The sequence below is a fragment of the Peromyscus maniculatus genome, chromosome 2 (assembly GCF_049852395.1).
Source record: "Peromyscus maniculatus bairdii isolate BWxNUB_F1_BW_parent chromosome 2, HU_Pman_BW_mat_3.1, whole genome shotgun sequence".
NCBI classification, from domain to species: domain Eukaryota; kingdom Metazoa; phylum Chordata; class Mammalia; order Rodentia; family Cricetidae; genus Peromyscus; species Peromyscus maniculatus.
In genome coordinates this window covers 163377617-163388726 of record NC_134853.1, presented here as the reverse complement: position 1 = coordinate 163388726, position 11110 = coordinate 163377617, and the positions used below count along the sequence as shown (strand labels likewise).

The following is an 11110-nucleotide window of genomic DNA, read 5'->3' as shown; positions in this document are numbered from 1 at the left end:
TGAAAGACATTTAAAGAAATGCTCAACATCCTTAATCATCAGAGAAATGCAAATCAAAACGACTCTGAGATACCACCTTACACCTGTCAGAATGGCTACAATCAAAAACACCAATGACAGCCAATGTTGGAGAGGATGTGGAGCAAAGAGAACACTCCTCCACTGTTGGTGGGAATGTAAACTTGTACAACCACTGTGGAAATCAGTATGGCAGTTTCTCAGAAAATTAGGAATCGAACTACCTCAAGACCCAGCCATCCCACTCTTGGGCATATACCCAAGGAATGCTGATTCATACCATAAAGATACATGCTCAGCTATGTTCATAGCAGCACTATTTGTAATAGCCAGAACCTGGAAACAACCTAGATGCCCATCAACAGAAGAATGGATGGAAAAAATGTGGTACATATACACAATGGAGTACTACTCAGCAGAGAAAAACAATGAAAGCATGAAATTTGCAGGCAAATGGATGGAACTAGAAAAAATCATCCTGAGTGAGGTAACCCAAACCCAGAAAGACAGTCATGGTATGTACTCACTCATAAGTGGATTCTAGATATAAAATAAAGAAAAATCAGACCACAGCCCATAGAACCATAGAGGCTATATATATAATATGGAGGTCCCTAGGACGACTGTGGCTTATAATAAATTTCGGTTCTACTCAATTATTGAAAAAAAATAGCCAAATGAATGGAGACACATGAACTATGAACCAAAGGCTGAGGGGCCCCCAGCTGGATCAGGCCCTCTGAATAGGTGAGACAGTTGAATGGCTTGATCAGTTTGGGAGGCAACTAGGCAGTAGGACCAAGTCCTGTGCTCATTGCATGAGTTGGCTGTTTGAAACCTGGAGCTTATGCAGGGACACTTGGCTCAGTCTGGGAGAAAGGGACTGGACCTGCCTGGACTGAGTCTACCAGGTTGATTGCAGTCCTCGGGGGAGGATTTGCCCTGGAGGAGGATTTGCCCTGGGGGGTAGGCTGGGGGTAAGGGGAGGGTGTGGGAGGGGGGAGAATAGGGGAACCCGTGGCTGATATGTAGAACTGAATGGTAATAAACAAACAAACGAACAAAAAGACACTACCAGTTAAAAAGGAAAGAAAAAAAAAGAGTAGTGGCTGTTCTTCCAGAGGTTCTGGTGCCCTACAGGCATACATGAACACAGAACACTATACACAATAAATAAATAAATCGTAAAATTTTTCTTAATTATTACATTTATTTAGTATGTGTATGTATGTGTGTGTGTGTGTGTGTGTGTGTGTGTGTGTGTGTGTGTGTGTATGTGTTTGTGAGTGTGTGCATGCTGAGACACAGGTATGGATGTCAGAGAACTATGAGAATTCTCCACACCACGTGGGTCTTGGTGATTGAACCCAGGTCCTCAGGCTTGGTGGCAAGTGCCTTTACCTGCTGAGCCACCTCACCTGCCCAAACAATTTTTTTTTTAATTTTAATAAAAGTGGTGGTGTGAAGCTTGCTAGTGCAGTATTGCATTCTCCGCACAAAAAAGAAGACATTGGAAATGTCTGCTTCAGGTCTGCTGTAAATTTTTATTTTATTTTTTAGAAAGGGACTCTCCTTGGCAGCCCTGGCCTGGCCTCCAACTCAGAGATCCTTCTGCTTCTGCCTCTCAGGGGCTGAGATTAAAGACCATCATCACACCTTGGCAGTTTTCTGTAAATTTTTTTCTTAGAGACAGGGTTTCTCTGTAGCTTTGGAGACTATTCTGGAACTCATTCTGTAGACTAGGCTGTCCTCGAACTCACAGAGATCTGCCTGCCTCAGCCTCCCCAGTGCTGGGATTAAAGGCCTGGGCCACCATCTCCCAGCTAGTTTTCTATAAATTTAAAAATTTACACCTTAGCTGGTGCTGCTTGTCTGTAATACCAGTCCATGAGGCTGAGGCAGGAGGATTTCCCTGAGTTTGAGACTAGCCTGAACTACATAGTGAGTTTCATGTGGGCTATAAAGTGAAACCGCTTCTATCTAAAAAACAAAGTTCAGAGTTCCAAGTTGTAAGCCTCCCAGTGACTTGGTTTCTGTCCATGCTGAACTTTCAACCATTGCTCCACCCCACCCCCATAATGGACATAGCATTTAAACAGCTTCCTGTTCCATACTTTCAAAGTCATTATCCCCCTTCATGTCTAGCTTCTCATTCTTGAAAATAAGTGTTATCAAGTGATGTAATGTTGTCATCAGAAATCTACCAAAGATCAACAGAATGCTACCCCGAATAACCAAAATGTTCCAAGCCTTGGAAGAACATTGTTCGTAGAGGATCTATGTTCGATTCCCAACACCTACATACCTCTGCTATCTGTAACTGCAGTTCCAATGGATGCAAAACCCTCTTCTGGCATCTTTGGGCAGTACATGAACATCATGCACAGAGACACACTCAGTCAAAACACTCAAATACATAATAAAAACAAGTATTTAAAATGCCTTAATTTAGACAAGTCTTCAATCTCAACACTGGTAGAACAGAAGCAGGGATTAAAGGCACCTTTGAGTTGTGGTCAGCCTAGTCTACAGAGTGAGTTGCAGGACAGCCAGGGCTACAAAGAGAAACCCTGTCTTGAAAAACCAACCAAACAAAAAAAAAATCAGTAAAGCAAAATCAGTAAAGTAAAAATCTTCTACACACAGTAGAAGAAACATCTTTGTTAGTCTTAAGGTGCCCATGTCGAAGCTAACCACTGCAAACAGACTGTATTCATCATATGACCTCTGTTGGGTCTATAGAGGTTAAAGGCCTGTGATTTAAGTGACTGGTCCTATTGCACTGGGGGTGGGTGGCTATCAGTAATACTACTGCAGGATTAAATGTAGGACTTTGTGCATGCTAGGCAAATGCTCTACCATTATGAACCCTTAAAGCATTATTACACTGCTCTGTGTGTATATTGGATTTAGGGGAATTTTCATTGTTTAAATAAATGTGTGACAAAGAATTATTTGTGTTTTGGTTATTTGGGTTTTTTTGTGTTTGTTTGTTTGTTTGTTTGTTTGTTTGTTTTGAGACATAGTCTCTCTACATAGACTAGGCTGTCCTGGAACTCAGTATGTAGATCAGGCTGGCATCCGAATCCTAGAGATCTGCTTGCCTCTGTTTCCCAAGAACTAGGATTAAAAGCTGCACCACCTGGAGCAAGAAGTATTGGTATGTGTGGACCATACTGGACTTGAACTCAGGATACTGATAGACCCCAGACCCAGGGTACTACCTTCTCGGTTGGGTGTCCCAAGAACCCAGACTCCGGTGCTGTTGATGCAAACAGCAAGAGGTTAATTGATGCGGCTGTACAGTGGCTCCTCTTGTCCTGAGAGCAAGAGTCATGCCTACTGCAGCCACATGGGTACTTTTAAAGAAAAAAACCCACAAAGGCCATAAGATTACAATTTTCATACAATTTCCTTTCAACTGATTTATGTCTAGAGGATAATTTCACAAGATCTTGGCCTGATAGCAGGGTGGGTACAATCACGTCTGCTTGCACATTCTTCCCAAAACCTCAAGGGGGGTATCAGGGTGGGAATGAAGGTTACACAAAGGTTACAGTGGTCTTTCCTGGAACACTTGCAATTATCCCAGTCACAGTTGAGCCCATCTCTTAACAGAAATCTCTTTACATTGTTACATTGTGGCAGGGGTGGGTGAGTAATGGATGAGTCAGTTTGCCCTTGGAACTAGCTTTTTAGTTCCTCACTCTCCTGGGGCTTGGGGGGTGTAAGACTGAAGGATTAGGGTCTTTCAGAACTACTCCTGCCTTAGCCCCCACCAAGATCACCACAGTGTTTGGATTAGGAAAGTGACCCACCACACCTGATTTGGAATGTTGAGGTTTCAGTAATTCTCTCCCATTGTCAACTTCTCTCTTGGCTATCCATGGCCGTCCTTTGAGTTCATACACATGTGTACAATTGAAGATCTACTCTCCAGAGTAGTTTGGGAAAAACAGAGGATTGCAGCCTGAGATGTGCATACTTGGCTAACATGGGTGTATCTAAGGAGGTAAAGGGGTGTTTTGAAAGGGAAGAGAAATGCAAGTTACCCACTGTGAGGGACAGCTCACTAGTTCCATGGATTTGTGGCAGTGTTGGTGCTAATTCTTTGGTGATGGTGTCTGTTGTCAGGTGTGCAACCCACTGAAGGAGGCTTATTTGGGACAGGGTGGCTATGAGGAATTCTCACAGGCACAGGGCTCTATCTTTATATCCTGCTTCCATGCTGGTAGGACTTGATGTAAATTAATCCATGTGAATTCAGGTAATTTACACTAGGGCATACACAAACCCTTCCCACACGTGGAGTAGACTCCCAGCTAGCTAGAGCCTCTAGACCTCTGCAAACCATGCCTCTGATCCTACCAGGTTACAACCTTTCTTGGCCTACACTAGTTATGGCTGGTAAAATTAACCAGATTCCCTTTGAATCAAATACTAACATCACACAAGCATGGGCACTTTATTAAGAGATCTATCTTATTAAAATATTGTATCCTTTTGGGATTCTATCATATCAACGAAAAAAATCTTTCTACATAAAGTGTTTTTCTACTTCCTATCAAGAAAAACAAGCCACTGCTTTATTACGACTGACAAGATCTCAAGTAGAACTCATGTAGCCAAAGATGACCTTGAACTTCTGACATTCTTTGACCTCTACCTCCCAAGTGCTGGGATTACAGACATGTGCCACCATACCAAGATTATGCAGTGCAGAGGACTGAACCTAGGCATTCACGAATCAAATGAGCTGCAAATCTAGCCCCAGAGCAATTTGGGTTGTTTTTCTTTAAAGATTTATTTATTTCATTTTACATGTATAAACGGTTTGCCTGCATGTACACCATGTTTATGCAGTGCCCACAGTGGACAGAAGAGGGGATCAGATCCCCTGGAACTAAAGTTATAAACAGTTGTGACCTGCCATGTGGATTCTGGGAACTGAACCTTGGTCCCCAGCAAGAGCAGCAAGTGCTCCTATCCACTGAACCATCTCTCTAGCCCCCTGGAGCTAGTTTTGAGATGACACAGGATCCAAGGATGACTAATAACAAGGTGCCTGTGGTCAATTATGGCTCTAAATAAAGGATTCCTGCTGAGTTTCCCCAGCTGAAGCCTGAGGGTGATGGGCAGGGGACTTGAAGTAAGAGCCTCAGTAACTCAACATCAGATGAGGATATTGAGCCACACCTAGATGATGGGGCCCTTCTAGGAGCCAATGTACTGATGCAGGTTTAGGGCTTGGTGTACACTGAAAGCTCAAGAAATGCATCTCTTTCTTCCTTTATCCCTTCTCCATGCTTCAGTTTACTCTGTTTCTGAGAAACAAAAGGATGGCAGAGACATGAGAACGGAATGGAACTGAGCTTTGACATGTGGCCTCCCTTAAATCACTCCTCACCCCAAAAGCAGAACAGCTCCTTCTTCAGTGAGTTTGAGAAAAATTGACAAGTTGTGCCATTTGAACACCATCGTCTGATAGGCCAACGCAAATGGCATAAATTAATGTTAGAAGGACTGCATGGTAATTAAAAACACTGTTACTGAGTAGCACATGATGGCCTATACCTTTAATCTCAGCACTCAGGAGGGAGAGGCAGGCTGATTTCTGTGAGTTCCAGACCAGCCTGGTCTACATAGTGAGTTCTAGGCAAGCCAGGGCTATAGCAACACATTTCTGTGTCTGTCTGTCTGTCTGACAGAATGGAAGGCCAACTTCAGGGCTGGAATAAAACACAGGCAAGATATTGTGTCCTGGCCTAGCTGCCGAGGCTCTTTTCTGTTTTCCCCACAGGCAGGACAAACTGGAAGTGCTGGATCTACGGTCTGTGGGTCAGAACTACTTGGATATCCAGCTTTGGTCCATGGATAACTGGTTACCACAGACCTCAAGTGATACTCAAGCACTGGCAGGCCATTTGAAGGCGGGAGTGAAGAAACCCTTGAAGGTGGTGGTGGACTTGTTTTTCATGGAAGGCCCCCTTACCCAGTTCTTAGGGTACCTCCATGAGTGGAGTGATAAGAGGAAAGGCCTGTTACAGCTGTACTGTAATGAGCTTCAGATTGGTCAGCATCCCGTTTTAAACACAAGAAGCTCTCAGAAGTGGTGAACCTGGAATATGTAAAAACACTGGGCCTGCATGATGCTTTCTGCAATCCAGTTTTCTTGCTTAACTTGGCTTCTTACCTGAGCTGCATGAGGAACCTGTGCAAGCTCTCTCTCACCTACATCCAAGGAGATAACTTTATTTCCCCAGAGGAGAAGAGCTATATCATTACCCAGTTCACCTCCCAGTTCCTCAAGCTGGAGTGTCTCCAGAAGCTGCATCTGGAAACTGTTCCCTTCCTTGAGGGTCACCTGCACCAGCTACTTGGGTAAAGACAGATGCTCTGCAGAGCAGAACAAAGTCCTGTACCTTTATATTAGTGGGCACCTGCTCCCTGTGCCCACTAGTGGATTGACAGTGCTGAGGCATTAGAAATGTCAAGGCAGGCTTGAGAGGTGGCTCAGAGGTTAAGAACACTGCTTGCTCTTCCAAAGATCTTCAGTTCAATTCCCAGCAATGACATGGTGGCTCACAACCATCTGTAATGAGATCTGGTGCCCTCTTCTGGCCTGCAGAGATACGTGTAGACAGAACACTGTATAAATAATAAATAAATCTTAAAAAAAAAAAGAAAGAAAGAAAGAAAGAAAGAAAGAAAGAAAGAAAGAAAGAAAGAAAGAAAGAAAGAAAGAAAGAAAGAAAAGAAATGTCAAGGCATTGTTTCCTGTCTGCTCTGGCCTGGAGAGAGCTCTCACATAACCAGTGGTTCAAAGGATCAAGGTTAAGCTGGGGTTGATGGTCTGGAAAGGCACCCATGTTGTTTAGCCAGTTATGAAGCAATGAGATCTAGTGAGTGGATTCTAGTTTCTTCCTTAGCCAGTGTGTTCAAGAAAGCTGAAGATACAGGAGGGCATTGATGAAAGCATGTCACACCTGCATTAGTTCCCAATCTGTGCTCTATTCAGCCCCCATGTATATGGACAGAGCAGGCTGCCTACTATTTCCCATTAAGGAAAGGCTGGGGTTTTTCTTTTTCTTAACTGAAAAGATACTTTTTACTTTAAGTTAAACTATAGAAATGGATGAAAACTTAAAATAGTGCTTACCAGACATTTCCCTTGGAGCCAAGCTGAAGTAAGTTCATATTGCCTGACTTGATTCCAGGCAAGTTATCTGGCCTAAATATTTTCCTTTTCTTAATTATTTATATAATTATACAATTAAGTCAAATAGTGAAGTAATGACAATCAAGTAACTTGTGCGTCTGAAAAGTACAGATTTAGAAGTGATGGTAACATCTGAATATTTGAGCAGAAATTAGCAGTTTGCCTTCTTTGAAGAAATAAGGAAATTTTGCCCTATAGATCTCCTGAAGTTTCATATGTATATGTTTGTGGGCCGGAGCCAATGTTTGCATACCATGTGTTATGTGCCTGTGGAGATCAGAAGAGGGCATCAGTTTGCTCCCTGGGTACTGTTTCATGGGATTTTGAGCCACCATGTTGGGAACAGAATCCATATCCTTTATAAGAACAACAAACGTTCTTAACTACTGAGCAGTATCTCTAACCCCACTTTCTTTTTTTTTGACACAGTGTTTCTCTGTATAGCCCCACCTGTCTCTGAACTTGCTCTGAAAACCAGGTTGGCCTTGAACTCATGGACTTCAGCTTGTCCCTGCCTCCAGAGAGGCTGGGATTAAAGGCATGAGCCACCTTCCTTCTATTTTAATTTATTTGTGTTATGTGTTTCAGTGGGGTGGGGAGGGAGATCCACGGCATACTTGTGGAGGTCAGAGGATAACTTGCATCAGTTTCCTCCTTTAACCATGTTGGATCCCAAGGATCCAAATCAGATTGTCAGCCTTGGTGACAGGTGCTTTCATCTGCTAAGGACTCTCACTCTGAATGGACTGGTTTTGTTTGTTTGTTTGTTTTCTGAAAGAGTTTCTCTGTATCCTTGGCTGTCCTGGGACTTGTGTAGTCAGAAGTTTTCCTGTGTCCCACCTGGTCCCACAGCCACTCAGTCCCAAGTAAATATACAGAGACTTATTAATTAGAAACTGTATGGTCTATGCCTCAGGCTTTCTGTTAGCTAGTTCTTATAACTTAACCTAGTCCTGTTAATCTGTTTTGCCACGTTGCTCATGGCTGTGCCGTTACTGGTCTGCTGAATTCTTGTTGCTCCTTCCATGGCCGGCTTGCATCTCTCTCATCCCACCTTTCTCTTTCCTGTATCTCTGCTTGGATTTTCTGCCTGCCTCTCAGCTGCCTTGCCATAGGTCAAAGCAGCTTATTTATTAACCAACGGGAATAGAAATACATCCCATAGTAGACTTTGTTCTGTAAACCAGGGTGGCCTTGAACTCTGCCTCCCAAGTGCTAGGATTAAAGGCATGTGCTACCACCACCCATCAGGAATGGTCTGTTTTTAAGATTACTTCTTTTTTTTAAAAGATTGCGTCTTACTATGTTGCCTAGATTGACCTTGAACTCGTTGGTTGTATAGCCTCAGCTTCCAGGTATCAATATTATAGGTGTGTACCCCAATACTCAGCTTGCTACCCTGCTTCCTACCAAGGCAGGACCTAGCTATGTAACTCTGGCTGTCTTGGAATGTATACCAGGCTGGCCTCCTACTCGAGGAAATCCACTTGTCTCTGCCTCCCAAGTGCTAGGATTAAAGATGGACACCACTATGCCCAGTTACCATACCCAGTTTTGATGGTTTTAAGCCTGTGTAGGTGATGGGTAGTTGGGAAAAGTGTGGCACTGAAGTTAATTGAAGGAAGGGTGCACAGGTAAGCACAGAGAAAGGAACGGAGAAGATGTGCTTGAGGGGTGGTGACATTGGATTGTTCCCAGATCTTGCCTGGGTTGGTCCTCCTTGGTCTTTGCTGTATGTGCCCTGTTAGTCTAGCCAGCATTTGGGTCTTGCTTGATAGTGAGGGGAGGATGTGTAGTTAAGGATGGTGCCAGGCCTCAGTACAGATTTTAGTGTGTAGACAGTCATGCAGCATCATGGGCACTGATCTGCCATACAATTAGAAATATTTTGACCCACACTGTCCTCTTCTGTGTTATTACTGGTCATCTTCTATATTAGCCATCATTTCTAAGAACTGTCTGTTTTCCTAATTAGGTCCTTGAAGACCCCCTTGGATGACCTGGATGTGACTCACTGTACACTCTCAGCATCAGAATGGGACAGTCTTTCTGAGTTCCCATGTGTCAGTCAATTGCAACAACTGAACTTGCAAAATGTCAGATTGACGGATCTAAGTCCTGAACCCCTCCAAGTTCTATTAGTAAAAGCTGGAGCCACCCTGGTGACCCTGGACTTAGAGGACTGTCAAATTGAGGATCAATATCTCCATGACATCTTACCTGCACTGAGCAGCTGTCTTCAGCTCACCAAGTTCAGCTTCTATGGGAACCAAATCTCCTTGCATGCCCTGCGGGACCTACTACACCATACTGCCAGGTTGAAAAAGCTAAGGATGGAGTGGAGCTGTACCCTGTTCCTCAGGAGAGCTATGACAACAGTGGTACTCTCCACATGCAACTCACAAGAGAACATTGTGATGAGCTTATGGATATTCTGAAAGCCATTAGGGAGTCAGGGAAGGTTGTCTTTGGTACTAAACGCTGCTGAGATTGTGACAATCGATAGATCTACAACAAAACCCCATTGTGTGAGTGTCGGTGTTATTACTAGTTGTGTGTAAATATCAACCTTCCTGTGGAAGCTGGGAGATGAAAAACAAGGCACACATGTCTGGTTAGAGGACACACAACACATGGTTTTAGACTGATGCTCCTGGGTGGGAGGGAAAAGTTAGATGATGCTGGAGGGAATTTTTCAAGAGGAGGGAAAAATTTGACTTGGGCATGTTGACAGGTGTCATGGGAGTAGATTCTGGCAGGTTGGATATATAAGGATGTTACCCCAGCATGGAGATTATAAAGTCATGTTTGGAATTTTGAAATGTGTGTCTTCCTATCTTGATGATTAGCATGGTTTACAGTTTTAAATCTAAAAAGTCCTGTGAACATCCCCATAAAATGAAGTAGAGTTACTCTAACATTCTCTCTCATGCTTTCTGAGACTGTCACATCTCAAATGTGTGGCTAGTTATGGCAGATCCATGCATCCAAGGTTGTCATCTAGAGATGGTGGTAATCTCTAGTGTGTTGCAGATGTAATCCAGGATGCTCAGGGTTATGAGGGACCCATAGGCACACTGAAGAGTTTGACACATGAGGAAAAGGAATTGAGGTTTAAGCCACAGTTCCATAGGGTTATATTTTTGGGGCCCTACAAAATACAAATTTTAACAATTTTTGTGAGGACTTATTTTATAGTATGTGTGTCTTACTTGCGTGCATGCGTGCGTGCGTGCGTGCATCTGTGTGTGTGTGTGTTTCCTGAATATGCCTGGTGCTTATGGAGGCTGGAAGAGGGGATCAGATCCCATGGAACTGGAGTTACATGTATACCATGTGGGTACTGGGAACAATGCCCATGTGCTCTGCAGAGGCAGAAAATGCTCTTAACCACTGAGTCATTTCTCTAGTCCCTTAAAAATTTTCAGTTTTTTTTGTTTGTTTGTTTTTATGCTGGGTGTGGTGGTAAATGCCTACATATGGCTCTTTGAATTACTGGCCAGTCATTGCTATAAAGTGAGACTCTACCTAATTATATATAAAATTTGTGGGACATGAATGCAGGTTCTAAAAGAGGCCAGAAAAAGGGTATGGCTTGTAGCTGGAGTTATAGTTATACTGTGAGGAGTCTGAGGATACTAGGAATGGGTTGGGGTTCTCTAGAAGAACAGCAATGGCTCTTAACCCCTAAGCCACCTCCAACCCCCCAAATTTTATTTTTCAGTCACATTTCTTTGGAGTATGTGTTACAGTACTTGTGGAACTCAGAACAAATGGGGTTCTCTTTTTCAATTATCTGGTTCTTTGGTTAAAGTCAAGTCTCAGCCTTGATGGTAAGTTCCTTTACCAGATGAGCCACCTCACCAGACCTGG

General features: G+C 43.4%; 1 pseudogene across 1 annotated transcript; it reads left to right on the top strand.

Moving 5' to 3' along the window:
* Positions 1-5756: 5756 nt before the first annotated feature.
* Positions 5757-10415, top strand: LOC102918753 (preferentially expressed antigen in melanoma-like protein 1; annotated as a pseudogene). Its single transcript, XR_013048899.1, has 2 exons — positions 5757-6399; positions 9213-10415. The product of XR_013048899.1 is annotated as a preferentially expressed antigen in melanoma-like protein 1 (transcript).
* The last annotated feature ends 695 nt before the right edge of the window (positions 10416-11110 follow it).